The sequence below is a fragment of the Benincasa hispida genome, chromosome 3, assembly GCF_009727055.1.
Source record: "Benincasa hispida cultivar B227 chromosome 3, ASM972705v1, whole genome shotgun sequence".
In the NCBI taxonomy this organism is placed as follows: Eukaryota; Viridiplantae; Streptophyta; class Magnoliopsida; order Cucurbitales; family Cucurbitaceae; genus Benincasa; species Benincasa hispida.
In genome coordinates, this window is record NC_052351.1 from 64,264,734 (window position 1) to 64,291,700 (window position 26,967).

At 36.7% G+C, this 26,967-nt stretch overlaps 1 non-coding gene across 1 annotated transcript; it reads right to left on the reverse strand.

Moving 5' to 3' along the window:
- Positions 1-4,167: 4,167 nt before the first annotated feature.
- Positions 4,168-4,274, reverse strand: LOC120074795. The gene has a single exon (XR_005481077.1). It is a non-coding gene; the product is annotated as a small nucleolar RNA R71 (small nucleolar RNA).
- Between the last annotated feature and the right edge of the window lie 22,693 nt (positions 4,275-26,967).

The window sequence follows — 26,967 nt, forward strand, 5'->3', positions numbered from 1 at the left end:
TAGAATCAATAAGCACTTAAACTACATTTCATTTGAGTTTTAAGCATGTTGTTCACATGATATTCATAAGAGGCTTTGAAACACATTGTCACACCCCACCCCAGACTACCCTCTGAGCCCAGGAGAGGCGTGACTGACAATAGTTATCAACCCTTTTGTTGACACTTACTGCTTAATAACTCTTGCGAAAATAACTCTAATACCAATGAACAAATTCGAAAACCAATTGATTAAGTCAAGGAGGCAAACAACAACGGATTAAGTAGGCGTATCTTATATTACAACAATATAACGTTTATACAACTCCAAGACTTAACTACAAAGTTTACAACAATCAACTTTAAAACCCTCCGGAAGTGTAACTATGGCATGTGGCAGACCTTGACCTTAGTAGCACCCTGGAAGTCCTCACTTTTCGCTACCTGGGAAAAAACATGAAATAACAGAATGAGCTTCACTAAGTTCAGTGAGTGGTAAACAACTTCTAGAGTCTATTTCTACTCATAAAAACAAGCATATCATAAATACGAGGTTACATTCAAACCTCCGCCTTGAGTGAGTCTGGTCTCAACTCTATCTACGCGCACGGTAGATAGCTAAACTGATAACTACTTAGAATGAGTATGTTGTCTACCTACACATGCGGTAGATAGATAACTGTTACTAAATACAACGCTTACTCTTTACATTTCCATTGTCTCCTATGTGCACATAGCTCTCCGCGCATGGGCTCAGAAGCTAGGCGCGTCGGCCCTCTGACCATCCCATATGAGGATCCTCCCACAGGCCTAGGAACTAGACCTCTCAGTCCCCTGACCATCCCGTGAGTTTTTGCTTTCGGGCTCAGGAACTAGGTCTATTGACCCCCTGACCATCCCGATCACATAATCTCATTCTCATGCTAGGTACTCATTCATCACATAAGCATATACAATTTAATCTAAAACATATGCTTAAGACTTAAAGGAAAGTACCACTCACCTTGGTCGTTTAGGAACCTTTCTCTCTAGAAGTTCCTTGATCTTCTCGGGCTCCTCTTGAACCCTAAATTTCAGATTCAAATAAAAGCTCAGATTACTCATAGTTCTAGGCTTTATCTCAAGATACTTCCTTCTACAAATATTCTCTAAAATGTCTCAGGAAGCTTACCTCAAACCCTTAGCTCATAAATTCTTCTGGTTTGGACGGAAACATCAAAACATCAAGACTGGCCTAGCTTACCCGTCAGCTCGACCCCTCTGTCTTTTTCTCATTCTCCAGCCCGATTCCTTGGCAATTATTCTCTGGCAGCTGTACCCTAAAAACTAGACTCGTTTAGGTTTTAGATGGATTTGGAACCACTCCAAACGCACGAGTATTCTGGGAGAACTCCTCGTCCCAAGTTGATGTTGTTTCCAGACTTCACTGTCTAACTGCGTTTCCTCTGGAAGCTTTATGATCAACGCAAAGATTTGCTATCAACGCAAAGTTTACTCAGCTTTCCCACTCTTCTTAATGTCTTTTGAACTTTGGTCTGAAAAGAAGTCCTTGACCCTATTTATAGGCGTCCAAAAACTCTCCAAGGTCGACACCTTCTACTTGGCCGCATGTCCAAGTGTTTCTTCCTCACACTATCAACGCAACCTTCAATCAACGCAATCTAAGGTGTCTTCTTCATCCTTAGCCAACACAAAATGCTTAATTTTGCATGTCCTCTTGTGCAACCACCTCATTTTCTTAAGGCTTAAGATTTCTTCTCAACAAGCCACATGTCCGGATGACGACTTTGCATGCGTCTATCCAACCTCATATGCGTTAACCACAAATGCGCCCAAAAACCCTTGGATGTTCAACGCATAGCACATGTCCAGTGCATAGCACATCACCAATGTATAGTACATCACTGATAATAGACAGAAATGCACGTTATCATAGTACTAAGTTCTTAAACAATATTGGATTGCGTTGATGAAATATGTTAAATTGCATCCATTAAGCATAAATTCTATAATATTGCGGTTGCATGCGTCCAATGCATTAGTGTAGTTGATCTTTACATTTTTGTGCAGAATATATGTTAACGCAATGTAGAGAGTGTGATCACAGGAATACATTGGTCGAGCACAACTTCACTGCAAGACTTTGCGTTGATCGTGCTTGCAAACATTCGCCAAAGAAGAATCACCGCAACTTGGTCAGCGGAACATGGTGGGCGCATCCAGGTGAAAGGATAATTAAGAACGATGGGACAGAAAGTTGATTACAGTCGGATCCAAATTAAGTTGACAGTTGATAACGGTCACAAAGTACATTCAACTTTTTCGGTAACAATCATCCGACACGTCAATCAGGAATTAAAACTATCCCATTTGTACAACCGGGAGAGAGAAGCCGCCTTTCACCTTTAATGCCCTATAAATACCAAGTACAATCTTTAGAAATGGGGTTGATCAATTAACGAATTCCTTAGTGCTTTTGTTCATAGTTTTCTTTTCCATTTTACGGTGGAGCAAGAGAAGAGTGGTGACGTCGGAGATCACCCAGGGCAGCTCGAGAGAGAACCTTGGGGCGTAAGAGTAGAGAGCAGGCCGACTCTCGCGAGAGCGAGAATATCTTTAGAGCACGAGTAGAAACAGTGTAAACGCCTAGCAGTAAGAAATTTCTCCAGGCTCTTTACTATACGTGCATTGTTAGTTGTACTTCATCTCATATCTATTAAATGGAAGTTCTATTTCTACATCTACTCACTCTCTTAATATGCATGAGTAGCTAAACTAGTTGAATGGGTTGAGAAGAACTAAGCTAACATGACCTAGGAAGTTCATTGCTTGCGATTGTCTTGTTTTATGTTGTGCAAAATACTCTTTAGAGTTACTCGAGAGGGAATCTAAAGAAAGAACCTAATGTCTCGAGAGAGCTAGGTTAGAATCTGGACTCAAAAGAGCAAGATTAGGCTTGCATAAACAAGAGATAGGGACTTAGAGATAAGCTCTATTTGTCAACTTGCATTGTATGCATCCTAGGAATGAGAATGATATTATGTGGTCGCATATTTGTGTGAATGTCATGTTGTCATCGCATAAATAGAGATAGAGGGTTATGTGTAAACCCTGTAGACTTATCGCATATTTATCGCATGCATTCTAGCCTTAGAAGCCGTAGCATTCACGCCAATAGGTGGTTTACTATTGTATGCATGTTGCATAATCTCAAAGCATGGACGCATTCTAGGGAGTGTTAGCCAAAACTTTTCTCAACCCATTCACCGCATATTCATCGTATTTCCCATTTACTAACTCTTTACAAACTCTACCGCATTCGTTATTTATTTTCATCAACACAAACAACAAACCCAACAATTTATTTATTTAACTGGTTATTGCAAGTTTTCATAAAAATCACCAACGCAACTATTTTCACAAGTACCTGTGTTCGACCCTGGACTTACCAGGAAACTCAGAGGAATTTACATTTGAATTCCGCTGGGGAAACTTGAGTGCACAACGCAATCCACCAACGCAATCCACCAACGCATATCATCCATATTTTCATTCATAAAAATTATGCATCAAGTTTTTGGCACCGTTGTCGAGGACTTTGGGAAAATAGTTGTTAATGGTAATTTTTGTGATTTCTTTGTAGAACTCTCAATCTCTGGCGAACTACGACCCAGAGATTGAGAGAACATTTCGAAGGAGACTACGAGACCGCCAACAGAAACCACAATCCGACAAAGAAGAGATGGCAGAGCAGCCTGGAGGTGGAGCACCAAATGATAATAATATCATGGCAAATCCGATTCTATTGGCAAATGATCGCAATAGGCCCATTAAGGACTATGCATCACCAAACCCCTATGATTTCTCTCCAGGAATCATGAGGCTTGCCCTTGATGGAAGCAGATTCAAGATGAAACCGGTGATGCTGCAGATGTTCCAGACTGCAGGTCAATTCGGAGGAAGGCGTGGCGAGGATCCGCATGCCCACCTCCGAAGTTTTATTGAAATCTGCAATACTTTTGTGTTCTCGAACATCTCTGCTGAAGAAGTTCAACTAACGTTGTTCCCATTTTCTCTCTGTGATCAGGCTAGGAAATGGGCTTATTCGCTCAAACCAGGAGAGATTACTTCTTGGGAGCAAGTAGTGGAGAAATTCATGAAAAAGTATTTTCCACCTACCGAAAACGCAAGACGAAGAAAGCTTATTACTAATTTTGAACAAGATATCGATGAATCGCTCAGTGATGCCTGGGCGAGGTTTAAAAGGTTTGTCCGAGATTGTCCGTATAATGGGTTGCCATACTACCTTCAAATGAAAATTTTCTACCACGCTTTGAATCCTGCTTTGCAGATCGCTGCCAATGCGGTAGCCGCTGGTGGTCTGCTTGACAAAACTTATGAGGAGGCGAAGAATATTCTGGTCCGCATCTCCAAGAACCATGAAGACTGGCGGGAGAGTGACCAGAGATTGAGACTCAAAGATTCTGATGCAAATAACAGTGCCATTGTTTCATTACAAAACCAAATGACCGCAGTGATGAATTTGATTCAAGGAATGGCAATCAACAGCCTAACACCGCAAAGTGGGCAAATTAATGCAAAAAGTCAAAACACCGGAAGGTGTGCGACTTGCGGTGATGGGCATGTAATGGAAGATTGCCCGCAAAATCCAAAGTCTATATATTTTGTAAAGAATAATCCCTTTTCAAACATTTACAACCCCAGGTGGAGAAACCACCCCAATTTTGCTTGGAAGAATCAACAACAAAATTTTCAATCTGTGGCACAAAAAGAAGGGCCACCAGGATTCTTCCAACACAACAACGGTCAACAAAGCAACCAAGCAAGTAGCTCACAACAAACAACGCAATCTTCTTCTCTAAAGAGCCTATTGAAGTAATATATGGAGAAAATGAGACAGTGCTTCAAAGTCAGGCTACGTCTATCCGCGACCTTGAATTGCAAATGGGCTAGATTGCGAATGAGCTAAAAAGCAGACTGTAAGGGGCATTGCCAAGTTCAACCGAGCTTCCACGCAACCCAAGGGGATCAGGTAAGGAGCAATGTCAGGTTGTGACATTGCATAGTGGAAAGACTGAGGAGGGAGAAAAGAAGGATCAGAGAAAACAATTTCCATCGCAATTGAGCCCAAGATTGCGGTAATGCAAGAAGAAGAAAGAGATAATGAAGTAGTGGAACCTGAGGTTGTGTCAACCTCAAATCAAATGAAACAGGAACCGTGAAAGTCCAGTTACCACCTTTCCCTCAGAGGTTAAGAAAGAAGAAAAACGAAGAGGTACAGTACCAACGCTTCTCATCTATGTTAAAGCAACTACATGTTAACATCCCTTTCAATGAAGCGATTGAGGAAATGCCTGCCTATGCCAAGTTTCTGAAGAACATGGTAACTAAGAAGAGAGGCGTTGGAAAATTTTCCACGGTGGCATTAACGCAATGTTCCAAATCTATTATTCCACCGAAGATGAGCAATCTTGGGAGCTTCACTATTCCTTGCTCCATAGGAGGACTCTATATTGGGCAAGCCCTGTGTAACTTGAGGGCCAACATAAATTTGATGCCGCTGTCAATCATTTGACAATTAAATGTGGAGCAACTTAAACGCACATCCGTGACTCTCCAATTGGCTGACAGATCTCTGGTTCATCCAGAAGGTAAGTTGAAGAATGTGCTGATCACGATTGATAAATTCATTTTGCCAGTTGACTTCATCATCCTAGATTATGAGGCCGACAAAGATGTGCCCATCATTTTGGGGCGACCGTTCCTATCAATGGGTCGTACTCAAATTGATGTGCACAAGGGAGAAATCACTTTGAGCATAAACGGATAGAAGCTCAAATTTAATATAATTCGTGCCATGAAATTCCCAGATGAGGAAGACCTACAAGATTCTGAAGAAGAAAAGTCTGATGAAGAGTGTGAAGAAGAGGATGCCAATGCATCCGTAGCTGCCTGCAATGCGATTGTAGCAAAAACAAACAAAAAAGAAGGAACGATCGCAACGCAAGAAGAAGAACCAAAAGAAGGAAGAAAAACAACGCAACCTTCCTTCGTGGAACCACCAACACTTGTACTGAAGACCCTACCAACACATTTGAAGTACGCATTTATGGGGCAGAATGAGAAGCTACTAGTGATAATTTCCTCTGTGCTCAACGAAAATCAAGAGAATGCGTTGATAAGTATTCTCAAGAAACATGTGCGAGAAATTGGCTGGACGCTCGCTGACATCAGAGAAATTAGCCCCGCGTACTGCATGCATCACATTCTTCTCGAGGACTACCACAAAGCAACTATTGAAAATCAACGCAGACTTAACCCTGTGATGAAGAAGGCTGTCAAAAAGGAGATTATCAAGTGGTTGGATGTGGACATTATCTATCCCATTGCAGAAAGCATGTGGGTCAGCCCCGTGCAATGTGTGCCGAAGAAGGGAAGAATGACGGTAGTCCCAAATGAAAACAATGAATTAATACTGCAAAGAACTATCACTGGATGGCGCATCTGCATGGACTACCGAAAATTGAATGCGGCCACAAAGAAAGATCACTTCCCTTTGCCATACATCGATCAAATGATGGACAGATTAGCAGGGAATGATTTTTATTGCTTCTTGGATGGATATGCAGGGTATAATCAAATCATGATAGCTTCTGAAGACCGAGACAAGACCACATTCACCTGCCCATATGGGACATTTGCTTTTTTTTGCATGTCGTTTGGCCTCTGTAATGCGTCGAGCACATTTCAGAGGTGCATGATGGCGATCTTTTCAGAATTTCTCGAAGACTCAGTGGAAATATTTATGGATGACTTCTTCATTTATGGGAACACTTATGAAGTCTACCTAGCCAATTTGGAGAAAATTCTGAAAAGATGTAAAGAGACGAACCTGGTGCTCAATTGGGAAAAATGTCACTTCATGGTGAAAGAGGGTATAGTGTTGGGCCACAAGGTCTCTTGAGAAGGGTTGGAGGTGGACAAGGCAAAGATCGACGCAATTGAAAAGCTTCCACCTCCAACCAGCGTGAAAGCTGTGCGAAGCTTCTTGGGGCATGCTGGATTCTATAGACGATTTGTTAAAGACTTTTTTAAGATTGCACGACCACTGAGTGCATTGTTAGAGGTGGACAGAAAGTTTGAATTTGACAACAATTGCCTCAACGCATTCCGAGTTTTAAAAGATGCGCTGATTATCGCACCCGTCTTGATTACGCTAGATTGGACACTGCCGTTCGAAATCATGTGCCACACAAGTGAATATGCGATGGAAGCCGCATTTGTGCAAAAGAAGAAAACTATTTTGCACCCCATTGCATATGCAAGTAAAACTATGAACCCTGCTGAAATCAATTATACCACAACTGAAAAAGAACTCGTCTCTTATACACATCTAGATGTGTATAAGAGACAGGAACACTATCTTGGAGCTGGAATTATTCGACGTATGGGGGATTGATTTCATGGGACCATTCCCTCCTTCGAACGGTAAGCACTATATTTTATTAGCTGTCGACTATGTCTCCAAGTGGGTAGAGGCAATAGCATGCGCCACAAGTGCTGTCTCTTATACACATCTAGATGTGTATAAGAGACAGGTATGATATAAGCCTTCATTGTTTAAGGATCTTTCCGACTACGCAATGAAATGTGATCGGTGTCAACGCACAGGCAACATTTTATGGAAGAACGCAATGCCAATGAACACTATCTTAGAGCTGGAACTATTTGACGTATGGGGGATTTATTTCATGGACCATTCCCTCCTTCGAACGGTAAACACTATATTTTATTAGCCGTCGATTATGTCTCCAAGTGGGTAGAGGCAATAGCCTGTCTCTTATACACATCTAGATGTGTATAAGAGACAGGTCAACGCACAGGCAACATTTTATGGAAGAACGCAATGCCAATGAACACTATCTTGGAGCTGGAATTATTTGACGTATGGGGGATTGATTTCATGGGACCATTCCCTCCTTCGAACGGTAAACTTATACACATCTAGATGTGTATAAGAGACAGATTTCCTATTAGCCATCAACTGTGTCTCCAAGTGGTTGAAGGCAATTGCATGCGCCGCAAGTGATGCAGCAGTTGTCTCCCAGTTCTTGAAGAAAAATATTTTCACTCGTTTTGGCACTCCCCGTGCCATCATAAGTGATGAAGGATCACACTTTATCAACCACAATATAAAGAAGCTACTGCGCAAGTACAATATCCTCTACAAGGTGGCCACTACATACCATCCGAAAACAAATGGCCAAGCTGAAGTGTCCAATCGTGAAATTAAATTGATACTTGAGAAGGTAGTAAAGCCATCGCGAAAAGACTGGGCAACAAAGCTTGATGAGGCGTTGTGGGCATATCAGACCACATTTAAAACACCCATTGGTATGTCCCCCTAGACGCTGGTATTTAGTAAGGCGTGTCATTTACCTTTGGAGCTGAAATATAAGGTACTGTGGGTGGTAAAGAAGCTGAATTTTGATTTGAAGAAGGCAGGGAAAGCACGGAAAATGCAACTGGTCGAGCTAGAAGAATGGAGGAATAATGCATATGAAAATGTGAAGATTTACAAAGAGCGCACCAAGCGCTGGCATGATCAACGAATATTCATCGCATCCATCGCTGCTTACCATTGCATAGTACTGCTGCATCCATCGCATCCATTGCTACTTACCATTGCATAGCACTGCTGCATCCATCGCATCCATCGCTACATGCCATCGCATCCATCGTGCAACATCACCATATACCGCATCGACGATACCCTCGCTGCATAGCATTGCCGCATTGTAGCATCGACGCATACCCTTGCACTGCATGCCATCCATCCACGCATCCTACCAGCGCATCCCTTCGGCTGCAAACCATCGGCCACATATTCTCGCGTCCAACGCATCCATCGCGCCTGCCTACATCGCCGCATGCCTCTATCCATCGCATCCATTGTATCCATCACATCCATCGCGTCCAACGTCCATCGCCCTTGGATGCGCAACTTGAGGCTGCCGCATATGTTGTTCTAACCTCTCAATACATTTGGCTGCCGCATGCATTGTTCTTGGCCACATTTTAGCTTCCTTCAACGCCCCAAATAACCTCTAAATGATCAAGGCCAACGCATTGACAACACTTAGTCAATTTTCTTGCTTCCAACGCATGGGTTATACATAGCCAAATTTTCCAAGTTTTCCCAAAAAATCAAGCTTTCAAGTTCACACTTTTTTTTCTAATTTTTCACCCTTTTCTCTACAATTACACATTAGTTTCCACATCAACCTACTCACCACATTGGTCTCAGTAGGGAACATACTCCAGTAGAGAAATTAGGGTTCAGGGTTCACATACATATTACCTTTGATGATTTCTTCCATGAATCTAGCTAAAATTCACCAAGATAGAGCTTGAACCTTCAAGAAGACCACCATCAGTTCTTCTCCACTATGCTCAAGCTGGAATGTGTGGTGAAAACACTTAAATCAAGTTGAATTGAGGATGAACAAGTGAGAGATGAGTAGGGTTTTCAGGTTTTCATTTCAGCAAGTAAAACTCAGATTACTTTATAATCTTAATGCATGGAGCTTCTTTATATAGATAGAAATCATGCAAATATATAGGGTTGCATGTAGTGTAGCTCCTCCTTGAAGATCATTACAAATTTTAATTGGATTTTGGTGATGATCCATCAAAAGAAGTTAGTGGGGTTTTCCCAAAAAATGGGGAAACCCATTAACTTAAAATGATTTCAAAAATGATTTTATTTTTCATTTAAATTAGTTTTATAGAATTAATTTAAATAAAACTAATTTTATTAATTTTTAATTAAAGTAATATTCATTTAATATCTTAATATTAAATCAATAAAAATATCAAATTCACCACTAAATCAATTTTATATTTAAATTATAATTTAAATATTAGTTGATTTTCCATTTTCGTTTAATTTCAATTAAATTAAACGTTTTTAATTGTATCATTTACAATCAATCGAAAACCCTAAAATTGAATTTTAACATTTCCAATTCATAACCCTAATTCATACATCAATACTGAAATTGTTATTCCAATTTAAGAGCTAGTAGAGGGACATAATGGACCTACAGATCATGAGCTCAAACGATATGTAATTAATTCGTTTAAACTCTTTAATTGAATCGATTACTATTCGTTAACCATCAAGACACACCACTATAGCTCGATAGTTGCGCTCTCCTCACTGTAGATATATTTTTGTTCATGTAAACCATAATCAGTAAGTCGATCCTTCACAAGTCGCTCGTAATTATAGCTGGATCAAAATTACCCTTTTACCCCTGTAAATACATTTTGTTCCTTAAGTTCTCATTGACCCTCTAATGAAAAATTTGATTCATAATACTACTTATGAATCATGTCCCTCTCTATCATGAGAAAGCAGGACCCCAATTATTCAATACCTAGAAGCAACACTTAAGAGATCAACCTATCTACTAACCCTAAAATAGGTACGAGTGAATTCTATTTTGTAGGGCTATGTCCCCAGCTATCTATCCGGTCTTATCCTATGTTACTTTAGTATGACATAGTCAGTTTTAACAGTAAATGGTCGTTATAAAGAAAAGTGACTATTTCGTGGACTAGTCTATATGCAAACTCATGCATAGGATGCCTCCACCAATATGTCCTACATAAATTATCTGTGGATCACATCATTTGTATTACCTATACAAAATGGGCTACATCCAATAGTGTTACCAGGATGAGATACCCAATTTCATCCATATACTTATAGATCATTTAGTCTATATACTATTAACTTGATCCTATTTATGTCACCACAGAAAGTTAAAGTATTCATACTATAGCCATAGATATGTTTATTGGATTTTCATAATAGAATGCAAAATCAACAACTTTATTGAATAAGATACTCAATAATAAGGTACAAGATGTATTTGCAAGGGTAAAACAATAATTTTGACACAACTGTAAATACGAACAACCTGTAAAGGATCAACTTACTAATTATGGTCAAAATGGACATAAATATATCTACAGTGAGGAGAGTGCAACTATCGAGCTATAGTGACGTGCCTTAATAGTTAACAAATAGTAATTAATTCGGTTTAAAGAATCTAACTGATTAATTACAAATCGTTGGAGCTCATGATCTGTAGGTTCATTAGGTCCCTCTACTGGCTCATAAATTGGAATAGCAAATTGAGTATTAATTGGATGAATTTTGGAATTAGGGTTATGAATTTGAAATGTTCAAATTTAATTATTAGGGTTTTCAATTGATTGTATTTAATACAATTAAAAACGTTTAATTTAGATGAAATTAAACGAAATTTGAGAATGAATTAATATTTAAATTATGATTTAAATATAAAATTGAGTCATATTTGTGTAATTGATGTTTTATTCATTTAATATTAAGATATTAAATTAATATTATTTTAATTAAAATAAAATTAGTTTTATATAAATTAATTAATTTTCAATTAATTTACAAAACTAATTTTAGATAAAATAGTTTTATTTAAAATAAAAAATTAAAATTAAAATCAATTTTGAGAAATTTTATCTTAAAATAAAAGAATAGTGGATTTTTCCAATATCTTGGAAAAATCCACTATCCTTTTTAGTGGTTAATCATCAAATTCCATTCAAATTCTCATTAATTCTCCAAGTAGGAGCTGCCCTCCATGCAATCCTACTTTGATGTATGGTTTGTGTGTATAAATCAGACTTCCATGCAGCTTGATTGAGAGAAAAATCAGAGATTTTTCTACTGCATTGCTGCATAGTTGAAAACCCTCTCAAACCATCAAAAGTAATCCCAAATTCACCTTGATTTTTGTGTTTCCACCACAAAATCCTTCTTGAGCTTTGTAGAGAAGATCTTGGTGATGGTCTTGTTGAAGTTTCAAGCTCAGTCTTGGAGTATTACTACTAAAAAGATTAAGTCTTCAAACATAATGTTTGCTTCAAACCCTTTATGAATTTCACTTGAATAGCATGTTTCAAACTCAAATTAAGAGTAGTTAGAGTGCTTATGTCGAGTCTTTTGGTTTAGACTTCATCTTTTATGACTCAGTTGCTCAATTTACCTCCAATTAGTGCCTTCATGATCTTCATTCATCTAAAATACTCTAAACAACTTGGAATTGCTTGGTCTCAACAAAATAGAAGATTATCTGTATTAGAATATTGAAATTAACATGAAATAAAGATTTAAATTGCACATTTAAAGTTTTTTATACCATTTAAAGTTTTTTATAAAGTAGAAAATAGGTGGTAGTTTGTTTTCTAAGTTGCTTCTCAATAAAAAAGAAGCTAGACTATGAAGAATTATACTTTTATGATCGTCCTGTGACTTACATCAATGTGTCCATATTCAATTATTTTAGGTTGAAAAAATTTCAATTGATGAATGACATTAATTGACATTACAAAAAATGATTTAAAAAGGAAATGGACATGGAAGAAGATAGGATATATGGTTTTGTTGATGGAGAATTGTCTTCGAAACATCATGAAGGAGTAGGGTTACAATTTTAAAATTATTTTATACAAAATACAAATAAAAGCAAAATTAATTTTCAATAACTATCCTATATTATAGAATAGTAAAAGTATGCAACGAAAATTTTACAAAAGTTTAATGTAAATCTAAATTTAATTCACGAACCGTACATAACAAATAAAAAATCTTTACTATTTTTACATAAATGCAAACGGATTCATACATGAAGTCATTGAATTTATTGAACTTTACTATATTTAGAAAAATGAAATAAATTTATGGATGAAATTTAATGTAATTTTTAGTATTTAAACCTTCTCAATCGTAAAATTTTTACAGCCCAAATTAATAAAACCATATTTGCGACACTCGCTTCTTGAGAATATGACGAAACTAGTTTCTTCTTCCCCTATCATCTTCATTGCTCTTATTTTTGCAAGTTCTCTTTTTGGTTCCATCGATACTATATTGTCATGAGTAACAAAATTAAATATCCATTAGGCATATTATGAAATTTTGCATAATGATTTTATGAATTTCATGAGCCTTCAGACGAATATCTCAACCTTTTCATCACATTGAAATCTTGACATTTTTATTTGACATAGATAGTGAAATGTTTCGTTATGACAAGATATTGCTAATTTGTTTGTTTATTTCTTTTTCTTTTTGTTATTGTATAGTTGTATTGATCTTGGTGCCTGAAGGAGTCTCAACTGCCCAAAGATGTCATGATATATTGTATAACAGTGGATGCACTCTTGATGACTGCGGAAAGAAATGTTGAGAGAAACATCATAGTATTTCACATCAATGTCTTCCAACTAACCCTGCGCAAACCACATATGCTTGTTATTGTTTCTATGATTGTGGTACCAGAAATTGATTTTGTGTAATGTTTCTCACAAACTTCTAAAATAATATGAGACATTTTCCGTAATCTTTGTCCATTATTTCTTGCACACTTTTAAATGGTATGGTTTTAAAACAAATGTTTCCATATCAATATTATATTAGATTTTATTTATGTGTCAAATTATATCCTATTAAATTTTACTCATCCCCATGCCTAGACCATTGATCTTTAGATGTTAGAGAAGTTTTCAGCTTAAACCCGTATTTTAAGTCTTGTTGGCTTACAAAATTGGTCTAAATAAATGGATGAAACTTCTACGATTATTAGTGAGGAAAGTGCCCTATTATGCTCTCCAATCATTTAGAACGGTAGCAAAAAGGATACTTCAGAATTTAGTCTCAGCTTTTTGGGTTGATGAAAAATATAAGTTGTTTCATTTAAAAAATTGTTTATAAGTTTACTAATATATGTGAGAGGCTTTGGTGAGTAATTAACAGACACATGAATTCAACACATCAATACTTAAAGATTAAAGTTAGTAGAATAAGTTCTAACTAACTCTTACAATGTATAATAACATTTAATTGTTGTCATTATCGGTTTTTGATTTTGAGAAAGGATTTCGTAGCCTAAATTTAATTGACCCATAATGTTTAAAATCCTTGATTTACATTATTGGAGGTCGTTGGCATACTGTTCAGTAAGTTCAAGAACGTTGGTATGCTTTTGGTAAGTATTAAGGTTTCATAACCCTTTGGATTCACTTATCTTCTTGTAATTTTGGATTTTACCCCTTAATTTCGTGTTCAATTTTGATTCGTGTTGAAATGGAAAGTTGGAAGTGAATTTCGACCAAATTACCCTTTGTTTAAATATAATAAACTATCCAATTTTGTTTAATTTCAACAAATTAAACATTTAATTAATTACATAAAATATAATTATAAAAACCCTAATTTGAATTTGAACTTGTTCAAATTCAAACCCTAATTTCAATATGAACATTTTCAAATTGAAATTCAATTTGAACAATACAAATTGACATCATTCCAAATTCACTTAATTTATTAATCCAAGGTGTTCATGTTTTACGAGCTAGTATAGGGACCTTATGGACCCGCAGATCATGGCTCCAACGATTTAAGATTAATTGGCTAAAACTCTTTAATCCAAATTAATTAGTACTCGTTACATATCAAGTCATACCACAATAGCTCTATAGTTGTAGTCTCCTCACTGTAGGTATATTTTTGTTCACATGATTTAACCATAACCAGTAAGTCAATTCTTCACAAGTTGTTCATAATAATGGTTGGGTCAATATGTTGTTTTACCCCCAATATTACGTCTTGTTCCTTAAGTTCCTACTGATCTTCTAATGAACAATTGGTTTATGATCCAATCACTAAACTAGATCCTTCTCAAGACAGTGAGAGGGTGGGGCCCCTTGTTCAAGACCTGGATTCAGTACTTTAGAGAACAACCTTTCTTCTATCCCTAAATCGGGTATGCGTGAATTTTGTGTTGCACCTTATGTCTCCAGCTATCTACCCAGTCTTATCCCTGAAATATGAGGCTTATTAAGCCAGCACTATTGAGCCAACCCTCACCTGTGCAAATCTAAGAATAATCCTGAATAAATGGGAATTCATAATTAGCTCAGGATTAAGATCGAGTTACCTAGGTCATCTAAGCGAAATAGTCAGTGGTCATCTAAGTGAAATAGCCAGTCTTAAACAGTAAATAGTTTTTATAAAGTAAGAGTGACTTATTTCTTGGTCCGATCTTATGCAAACTCATTGCATAAGATGTCCCCACTCCTCATGTCAATACATGAACAAATCAAGATCACTTCGTTTGTAGAACCTCTACAACAACATGTAACCGCTACAGAGTAGGCCACATCCAATAGCGTTACCAAAATAAGGCACCCAACCTTATTCGTATACAATAGACCTTTTTGGTTATTTACTCGAACTTGATCCATTTTTATGTCTCTACATAAAGTTCATGTACTCATGTAATAGCCATGGATCTTAGTTTATTGGATTTATACTGTATGAAAGCAATTTAAAGATTCAATAACAACTTTATTGAAGAAATGGTTAATAACATCTTTATTGATAATAGAATGTGTTTAACTTTACAAGCTGTGAGTTTTAGGACACACAACCCAACAATATTCCCACTTGGACTGAAACTCTAGTGGATCAATGTATATACAAATATATACAATGTTAAGTTACAATGAGAGAATAAAAAGAATAAATGCAATAAACTAGGGAATCGGATACACATAAAATCTTCCACTTTCCCTAGTGACAAATATCTCGTAGACCTAGTCCTACTAGGTGACCCTCGAATACTTTAGTCGAGAGGGCCTTCGTAAATGGATCAGCTAAGTTGTCTTGTGAGGCTATCCTGCTTGACGATCACGTCTCTTGTGTGTACAATCTCCCTGATGAGATGGTACTCTTCGCTCAATGTGCTTTCCACGTTTTATAGCTTTGAGGTTCCTTTGAATTTGCAACTGCTCCACTATTATCACAATAATGTGTGACGGGCAGGTGCATATTTGAAACCATTTCCAAATCAGTCAGGAACTTTCTAAGCCATACTTCTTCTTTTGCTGCTTCACTTGTAGCTACATAATCAGCTTCCATTGTGGAGTCATCAAAAAAATTTTGCTTCACACTTCTCCACGCTATTGCTCCTCCATAAAGAGTGAATACTGACCCCAAAGTTGATTTTCTCGAATCTTATATCAGTCTGGAAGTCAGAATCAGTGTATCCAATAAGGATCAGATCCTTAGCATGTGAACCCGAATCTTAATTTCTCTACTTGAGTATGTTCCCCATTGAGATTAGTGTGATGAGTCGGTTGATGTGAAAACTAATGTTGAATGGTAGAGAAAAGAATGGAAATTAGGAGAAAAGAGGAAATTTGGAAGGTTGACTTTTGGGGAAATTTTGGAAAAATTTGGCTAAGTATAGAATTTTGTGTGGGATGCGTTGGATGATGGATACGTTGGATACGTTGAATGATGGATGCATTGGATGCATTGGATTCGTTGGTAAAGGAAAGAAATGGAAGTGAGGTAATGGGATGGCATGAGGGCTGGAGGGTGGCATGCATCGAGCAACCTCGACCGAATGCCCAGCCATGCATCGAGCAGCCTTGGCCAGTGCCCATGCAATGCGTCGAGCAGCCTGGCCAGACGCCCTCTACCATGTATCGAGCGCCCAGCGGTGAGCGCCCTGCCGAGCAGCCATGCCATGTGTCGAGGTGCCCTGCCATGTAGCCAAGCGCGCAACCATGCCATGCGCCCATACAGCAAAGCGAGTGAGCGTTGGCGAGCACACACTACACGCCCATGCATCGAAGTAGCACGCCCATGCGCCTAAGCACCTAGCCAAGCATCAAGGCATCGCGCGCAGCCCATGCGGCTAAGCACGCCTATGCATCGAGCGCCAGCATGCCATGCGTCGAGCGGCTAACCCATGCAGCGCACCTATGCGTTGGTGGCCAGCACCATGTCCCCATGCCAAGCAAGCCGTGCGAGTGAGCCATGCAATCGGGGATGGACGGTCACCCTATGTGTTGGTGATGGTTAGCTCCTGTCGATGGCTAAGTTGAATTGTAATGATAGTGAATTGGCTTGCTATGCGTTGAGTAGAGGCTATGCAATTGTTGATGGACTAGGCATTAAGCACCAAGAGTTGACGACAATAAAGGGTGAGGTCACAATAGAAAACGTCATCAAAACCATGTTGTCTTCTTGGGAGGAAATCCTTAAGCCTTAAGAATTTGAGGTGGTGGCATCAGATTGGAGGCTCATGCGTTGGCAACATGGGATTAAGACACTTAGCTTGCGATGATCACAGCAATTGCATTGGATGAGATGAGAGGAGACACTTGGCCATGCAGCCAAGTAGGTGGTGTCAACTCCGGAGAAGGTTTGGATGCCTATAAATAGAGCCATGAGACTTCATTTTTAGATCACAATTCAAAAATACCGTAAAAAGAGTGGGAGAGTTGAGCAAACCTTGCGTTAGAGCCAAATCCATGCATTAGTCATAGAGGACGCATATAAATAGAGCCATGACACTTCAGTTTTAGATCAAAATTCAAAAATACCGTAAAAAGAGTGGAAGAGTTGAGCAAATCTTGCGTTGGAGCCAAATCCATGCGTTAGTCATAAAGGATGCATTGGACAGTGAAGTCTGAAGAGGACACATCAAATTGGGACGAGGAGTTCTCCCAATTTACTCCTGCATTTGGAGTGATTTCAAATCCACATGAAAGCTCTGAAAGAATAGTTTTCAGGGTAGGGCTGCCGGAATAAAAGCTTGAAGGGATCGGGCTGGAAACTGAGAAAAAGGTAGAAGGGTCGGGCTGTCAGATCAGTTTGGGCCAGTCTTGAAGATTTTGTGATTTCGGAAAAACCACAAGGCGTTTTGAGATCAAATTTTAGGGTAAGATTTCTGAGATATTTTAGAATATGTTTGTAGAAGAAAGCATCTCAAAATAAGATTTAGAACTGTGAGTAATTTGACCTGTAAATTGAATCTAAATTCTAGGGGTGAAAAGGGAGCCCGAGGTAGAAAAGGGAGCTACTAGAGTGAAAAGCTCCTAAGCCATCAAGGTGAGTAGCTAAAAAATTTTGACTAAAACATTTGCTTAAAATGTTTGATTACAATGTGTTATAGAAAGCATGTTTTAAAGAAGATTATTCTCATACCAGCTAGTTTTACAGAGTCAATTCCAAGCAAATCATGAGTTATGTTTTAAACGCATGCATGTGTGAGAAATTGTTGAAAATCGATTTATATGTGTTAAATATACTCAGCATGTGTTATTTCCTTTAAAGCCATGTTTTTATATGTGTTATACTTTACATGCTTTAAAGAGAGAAAGTCATTTATGACTAGTTTTACTTAAAACGCGATATCGAAGGAAATTTTGAGAAGGTATCCGCCCAACTAGATACTGAAGAACATTTGAGTAGGTATCTATTGGTATTGAAAGACGTTTGAGAAGGTACCAAACCAACAAGATACTGAAGGACGTTTGAGAAGATACCAAACAAACTAGATACTGAAGGACGTTTGAGAAGGTATCTGAACAGAAGTACCTAAGGTATGACGGTACTTAGTATGACCATGTGCATGTAGGTAGAGTCAGAGATTGAGCAAAAGGGTTCTCTCTTGACTAGTAGTTGGTGTTGGGATTGTTTTATCCACAGTAAGGGTTATTCTCAACTGAGAAATAGTTATACTATTTTATGATTAAAACAGCTTTATATGTTTTATGCTTGGAAAATGTTTATACTGCAATACAAGTACTGTAAAAGTTTATATTCCAGTTAAACTCTTTATTGAGATTTGCATGAGAATCAATTATCTTTCTTAATGGGCGTAAGCTCACCCTGTTTTCAAATGTTTTCTCTTTCCCCCCCACATGTAGCGGTCAAATCCTCTGAAGATAACTTTGCATCTGCTCTGCCACTAAAGGAATAAGAGATTTGTAACCCGTCGGTTTAGGTGGTTACTGTTAATATTGTACACATGTTACTGTTGTTCATATAGGGACTAGGATTTTTGGGTTTTGGAGACTTGTAAATCTAGTGTTGTAATGACTCTAAATATGTTATGTTTATGAATTAATAAATTTTGGCCTAAAGACATTCTGCTGTATATAAGTTATATTTTGGTATCAATTATTTCACAAGAGTTATTAGGCAGTAAGTGTCAACCAAAGGGTTGATAACTGCTGCAGTCACGCCCTTCTCTAGGCTAAGAGGGTGGTTTGGGGCGGGGTGTGACATAGCACCATACACGAGCATATAATTTCTCGTTCTTTGGAGATACTTGAGAATGTTCTTAACGGTAGTCAAATGATCATATCCAAGATTGGACTAAAACCTACTAAATATTCCAACTACATAGCATATGCTAAGACGAGTACACAACATGGCATACATTAAACTCCCTACTCCCGATGCATATGGAATTCGTTTCATAATCTCAACATCTTGAGGCGTCTTAGGACTTTGTTCCTCAGATGAAGTCCATGTTTGAAAGGCAACGTTCCTTTCTTAGAATTTTGTATTTCAATATAAGATTGTTGAGAAAATGCTAAAGTTATGTTCTAGCGGTTTCGAACTATATGGATCCCAAGAACATACTTTGCATCTCCTAAATCTTTCATCTAAAATTGCGTAGCCAGCCATCTCTTAATATCAGCTAGAAATTATACTTCATTTCCAATGAGTAGAATATCATCAACATATAACACCAGAAAAGCAACAGTTTTGTTAACGATTTTCTTGTAAACACAAGGTTTGTCAACATTTTGTTCAAAGCCGTAAGATTTGATCGTAGTATAAAATCTCCTATTCCAGGATCTAGATGCTTGTTTTAACCCACAAATAGATCGATTAAGCCTGCAAACCTTTTGCTTTCGACCCTGTTTGATGAACCCTTATGGTTGAGACGTGCAGATACTCTCTTCAAGATAGCCATTCATAAATGTTGTCTTGACATCCATTTGCCATATTTCATAATCATAAAATACAACAATGGGTTTTACCCCCTCTCTTTGGGTAAACCCTTTTGCCATAAGTCTTGCTTTGTAGGTATGTACCTTACTAGCTTGGTCTCGTTTTCTCTTGTTGATCAATTTGCAACCGATGGATTTTACCCCTTCAGGTTGATTTACGTGATTCCAGACAATATTGAAGTACATAGACTCCATTTCAAGGTCCATGGCTTTAATTCATTGGTCTTTATCCACATCATTCATTGCTTGTTTGAAAGTCACTGGATCCTCTAAGCCATCATTTGGTATTATAACTTGAGTTTTAATTAAACCCATGTACCGGTCAGACTGTTGCATAACCCTCCCACTACGACGAGGCATTCTCAACTCTTGATAAAGATGTGAAGCACCAGCTTCATCAACAAATCTTGTTGATGGACCTGCTCTATCAATAACTCTTGTTGATGCATTTGTCGTTTCCCTTGACATTTCTTCTATTACTAGTTTACTACGAGGTTGATGATTCTTCATGTGGTCCTCGTCCAAGAAAGTTGCATTTTTCTACACAAACACTTTATCTTCCTGAAAATCGTAAAAGTTACCACCTTTTGTTTCTTTAGGGTAGCCTACAAATAGACATAACCACCTTTTGTTTCTTTAGGGTAGCCTACAAATAGACATACTTTTGAACGACGTTCCAACTTTTTAGGATTTTGCACCAACACATGTGCTGGGCAACCCCATATTCTAAAGTGATGTAAACTTCCTTTACATCGTCTCCAGAGCTTGTAAGGTGTTTTAGAAACACTTTTCAGGGGAACCATGTTCAAAATGTACACTGCAATTTCTGTGTGTGCCCAGAAAGAATTTGGTAACTAAGCATAACTCATCATGGAACGAACCATGTCCAACAAGGTTCCGTTTCTCCTTTCTACCACACCAATTTGTTGAGATGTGCCAGAGGTTGTAAGTTGAGACTGGATTCCATGTTCTATCTATTAGGATTGGTGTCCTAAATCTCCTTGTAATCTCGTAGTTTGTAATCTCTGTATAAACATATTGTTATTAATAAAATAAGTACTATTTTATATCATTTACTCAATCCAATAAACTAAGATCCGAGGTTATATGGGTGATGCTCAATATGCTCTAGGGATACAAATTTTTCAAAATTGAAAGAATAGAACCCTAGCACTATCTCAAGCATCTTATACTGACAAGATGTTGTCAAGATATAATATACAAAATTCCAAAAAGGGTATGTTGCCTTTTAGACATGGAATTCATTTGTCAAAGGAACAGTGTCCTAAGACGCCTCAAGATGTTGAGGAAATGAAAAGAATTTCATATGCATCTATAGTTGGGAGTTTGATGTATGCAATGTTATGTACACGTCTTGACATATGCTTTACTGTTGGAATCGTCAGCAGGTTCCAATCCGACCCAAGACACAATCATTGGACTACTGTAAAAAAACATCCTCAAGTATCTAAGGAGAACGAGGGACTATATGCTTGTGTATGGTCCTAAGGATTTGATCCTTACTGGATACATTGATTCTGATTTCCAGACTGGTGTAGATTCAAGGAAATCTATTCAGTATCAGTTTTCACTCTCTATAGAGGAGTTATAGTTTGGAGAAGCATTAAACAGAGTTGTATCGTTGACTCCACAATGGAAGCAAAATACATAGCTGCATGTGAAGTCGCTAAAGAAGCAGTACTGGTATGCAAATTCTTGGCTGACTTGGAAGTATTTCCAGATATGCACCTACCCATCACACTACATTGTGACAATAGTGGTGCTATTGCCAACTCAAAAGAACCAAGGAATCACAAACGTGTAAAACATATTGAGAGAAAGTACCACCTCATCAGAGAGATAGTATATTGAGGAGACGTGATCATCACGAAGATAGCCATTGAAGACAACCTTGCTTATCCATTTATGAAGGCCCTCTCGGATAAAGCGTTCGAGGGCCATGTAGTTGGACTAGGACTCTGAGCAACATAATCTAGGGCAAGCGGGAGAATGTCTATGGTATTAGTGATGTCCTAGTTTATTGTACTTTCCTCTATGTTTCTCAACATTATATTGTATATATTTATTCTTACTGTAGTTTTAGTCCAAGTGGGAGATTGTTGGGAATGTCCTAGAACTCACCGTTCGTAAATTTTGTATTAAACATTCTATTTATCAATAAAATATTATTAAGTATTTTATTCAATAAAGCTATTGATATTGCATTTTATAATGATCCAATAAAGAAATCCATAGATGTAGTATGAATACTTTAACTTTATGTGGTGACATAAATAGGATCAAGTTATATAGTATATAGCCTAAATGGTCCATAAGTATATGGATGAAGTTGGGTATTTCATCTTGGTAACACTATTGAATGCAACCCATTTCGTATAAAGATACAAATGATGTGATCCACAAATCATTCATGTAGAGACATGTGAGTGGGAGCATCTTGTGCAATGAGTTTGCAAAAGACTGGACCTCGAAATAGTCACTTTTCTTTATAACGATCGTTTACTGTTAAAACTGACTATTTTAAACTAAAATGACCTAGGATAACATGATCTTAATCCTGAGCTAACTATGAATTTTGTTTATTTCAGGATCATCCTTTGATATGCATAGGTGAGAGTAGTCCAACAACACTGCTCAATAAGCTTTCCATTTTGGGGATAAGGCCGGGTAGATAGCTGGGACATAGTTATGCAAGATGGAATTCACTTCTACTTGACTCAGGATTAGCAAATAGGTTGTTCTCTTAAGTGTTGATGCCTAGTCTTGAATAATGGGGCCCCGCCCTCTCTTGGTAGAGAGGGATATGATTTATAAAAGGTACTACAAATAAGTTATCCATAGAGGGTCAATGGAAGCTTAAGGGGCAAGATGTATTTGCAAAGATAAAATGGTAATTTTGACCCAGTTGTAAATACGAACAACCCGTGAAGGATTGACTTACTGATTATGGTCAAAATGTTCAGAAATATATCTATAATGAGAAGAGTGCAACTATCGAGCTATAGTGGTGTGCCTTGATGGGTAACGAATAGTAATTGATTTGGTTTACAGAGTTTAACCAATTAATTACAAATTATTGAAGCTCATGATCTGTAGGTTCATTAGGTCCCTCTACTGGCTCATAAATTGAAAAAAAAAAATTGAGTATTAATTGGATGAATTTTGGAATGTGGGTTATGGATTTGAAATGTTCAAATTCAATTATTAGGGTTTTCAATTTACTATATTTGATACAATTAAAAACGTTTAATTTAGATTAATTAAACAAAATTGGATAATCGATTAATATTTAAATTATGATTTAAATATAAAATTGAGTCATATTGGTACAATTAAAAATGTTTTATTGGTTTAATATTAAGATATTAAATTTATATTATTTTAATTAAAAAGGTTTAATTAAAATAAAATTAGTTTTATATAATTTAATTAATTTTGAATTAATTTATAAAACTAATTTTAGATAAAATAGTTTTATTTAAAATAAAAAATCAAAATTAAAATGAATCTTGGAAAAATCCATAATCCTTTTAAATGGTTAATCATCAAATTCCATTTAAATTCTCATTAATTCTCCAAGTAGGAGCTGCCCTCCATGCAACCCTACTTTGATGCATGGTTTGTGTATATAAATTAGACCTCCATATAGTTTGATTGAGAGAAAAATCAGAGATTTTTCTATTGAACTGCTGAATAGTTGAAAACCCTCTCAAACCATCAAAAGTAATCCCAAATTCAGCTTGATTTTAGTGTTTCCACCACATATTTCTTCTTTAGCTTTGTAAAGAAGATCTTGGTGGTTGTCTTGTTGAAGTTTCAAGCTTAATCTTGGAGTATTACTGCTGAATTCATGGATTAAGTCTTCAAAGATAATGTTTGCTTCAAACCCTCTATGAATTTCACATGAATAGCATGTTTAAAACTCAAATTAAGAATAGTTAGAGTGCTTATTGATTATGATTTGTTCCGTTGCATGTTATATTACTCCTTCACCCAGCTATCTACCCGGTCTTACCCCTGAACTTATTGAGTCGGTGTTGTTGAGCCAACCCTCACCGATGCAAATCTAAGCTTCATTTGTAGCATCTCTACAAACCGGTATAGAGTAGGCTGCATCTAATAATGTTAACAAAATAAGGCACCCAACCTTATTTATATACTATAGACCATTTTGGCAATTTACTCGAACTTGATCCATTTTTATGTCTCTAGATAAAGTTCAAGTATTCATATAATAGTCATGGATTTTAGTTTATTGGATTTAGACTATATGAAAGCAATTTAAAGATTCAATAACAACTTTATTGAAGAAATATCGAATAACATCTTTAATGATAATAGAATGTATTGAATTTTACAAACTGCGAGTTTTAGGATACACAAACCAACAGTGATTTCCTGAGCAAACTATGAATTTCATGAGTTATTATGATACGACTCTATATTATAGGACTTTTTTATTGCATGTTGCATGCTAGATCAATTTAGTGATAATTACCCTTCTACCAGTAGCTATGTACACCCTAGATTGTCTTTAGGTTCACCAGTTTGTATGCCTTTGCGTCCACCAGTTTTGATCTAAACAACTCATTTAATTCATGAAACGTGCATAATAAATAAAAAATCTTTACTATTTTTACATAAATTCAAACGGATTCATGCATGGAGTCATTGAATTTATTGAACTTTACTATATTTATAAAAATGAAATAAATTTATGGATGGAATTTAATGTAACTTTTAGTATTTAAACCTTCTCAATCGTAAAATTTTTACAGCCCAAATTAATAAAACCATATTTGCGATATTTGCTTCTTGTGTATATGACGAAACTAGTTTCTTCTTCCCCTATCATCTTCATTGCTCTTATTTTTGCAGGTTCTCTTTTTTATTCCACAGATACTATATTGTCATGAGTAATAAAATTAAATATTCATTAGGCATATTATGAAATTTCGCGTTGATGATTTTATGATTTTATTTGACATAGATAGTGAAATGTTTCGTTAATGCAAGATTTTGCTAATTTGTTTGTTTATTTATTTTTCTTTTTGTTATTGTATAGTTGTATTGATCTTGGTGCCTGGAAGAGTGTCAGCTGCCCAAAGATGTCAAGATATATTGTATAACAGTGGATGCACTCTTGATGACTGCGGAAAGAAATGTTGGGAGAAACATCATAGTATTTCACATCAATGCATTCCAACTAACCCTGCGCAAACCATATATGCTTGTTATTGTTTCTATGATTGTGGTACCAAAAATTGATCTTGTGGCATTCCTAATTTTGTGTAATGTTTCTCACAAACTTCTAAAATAATATGAGAATTTTTCCATAATATTTGTCCATTATTTTTTGCACACTTTTAAGTGGTATGGTTTTAAAACAAATGTTTCCATGTCAATATTTTATTAGATTTTTTTATGTGTCAAATTATATCCTATTAAATTTTACTCATCCCCATGCCTAGAACATTGATCTTTAGATGTTGGAGAAGTTTTCAGCTTAAGCCTGTAATTTAAGTCTTGTTGGAATACAAAATTGGTCAAAATAAATGGATGAAACTTCTCATATAGAACTACCTAATATATGCGAGAGGCTTTGGTAGGTAATGAATAGACACTTGAATTTAACACATCAATATTTAAGTTATATGTATTGGTTGGTCAACAACATTATTGACATTGATTAATTTCGTCCACTTTTATTAATCTTGTCCACTTCCTATTGTCTAAATTAAAACATATCGGTGAAACTCAGCATGACTCAATTAACATACGAGTATCTTAGTAACCACAAGGTTTTTGGTTTGAATCCATACCATAAGTGTAAGGTTTTTAAATTGAGTAAAATACCTTGTATTTTTTATGTATGAAACTTTTTATTACTTTACGCTTTTATAAAATGATAAAAAGTGGAGTTGATAGGTTTCAATTTACCTGAACAAGGATGACCATATGTTTGGCTTGGGAGTTGAAGATTTTTACAACAATTTTCGAGGAGGAAATTGTTAACCATAATTACTTCGTAGCATCCGTGAAAATAAGCAGTAGTATAAAGTTCTAACCAACTTTTACTATGTATAATAACACTTAATTGTTGACATTATCGATTCCAAGGATTTTTGTCACACCCCCTCCCAGTTTATCCTCTAAAACCGAAAGGGGACATGACAACAATAGTTACCGACGTACTTCCCAACACTTACTGCCTAACTTAAATGAAACCTACTTAAAACCTAAATATGCAACAACTTATCAATAAATCAACTATGACTTTAACTAGCAAAAAAATTTAAATACAATTCCAAAAAAAAAAAAAAAAAAAAACATATGTCTAACAAATAGCACAAGAATGAACATAGGTCCCAAAATAAGTTTACAAGTCCTAGACTTCTCTCAAAATATGTGTAGATCAAACAAGCTTAACCTAAGCTTCTTTCTTCTTAACCAAGCTTTGAGTGTCAAGCAGCAGAGGGTTCAACTGCGAGGAAGCTGACCGCTATCTGAAAAAAGGGAAAATTTGAAAACGGTAAGCTGGTTGCCCAGTGAGTGACTCATAGAAATACAATTTGTCTCAAGCTTTTCATACACATTAATTTAAACATATTAACAAGCTAGAAATAATCTCAAGTAACTTACGTAGTATCATGCGTCATAATCAATCATACTATCAAACCTTAGTTGAGAACGAGCGCTTGTAGATCAAGCTCCCAATGATCATTCATGGCCGTGAGACCCATACTTCGGTCCCATTATAATGCCTTTGGTTAGGAGACGCATACTTCGACCTCTCATATAAAACTACCTACGTGCACATAGAGTATACTAAGTATTGTCAACACCTTAGGTACTTCCTTGGATACCTTCTATACCTTCAGTATCCGATTTATTAAAATCGTAACATTCATAGAAGATTTGAGTACCATAAGCTTAGGCATAGCACTTACCTAGCTTTCGCCGTAAGAGAATTATCACAATTCAACATGCATACTTCACGAATTATAAACATGTA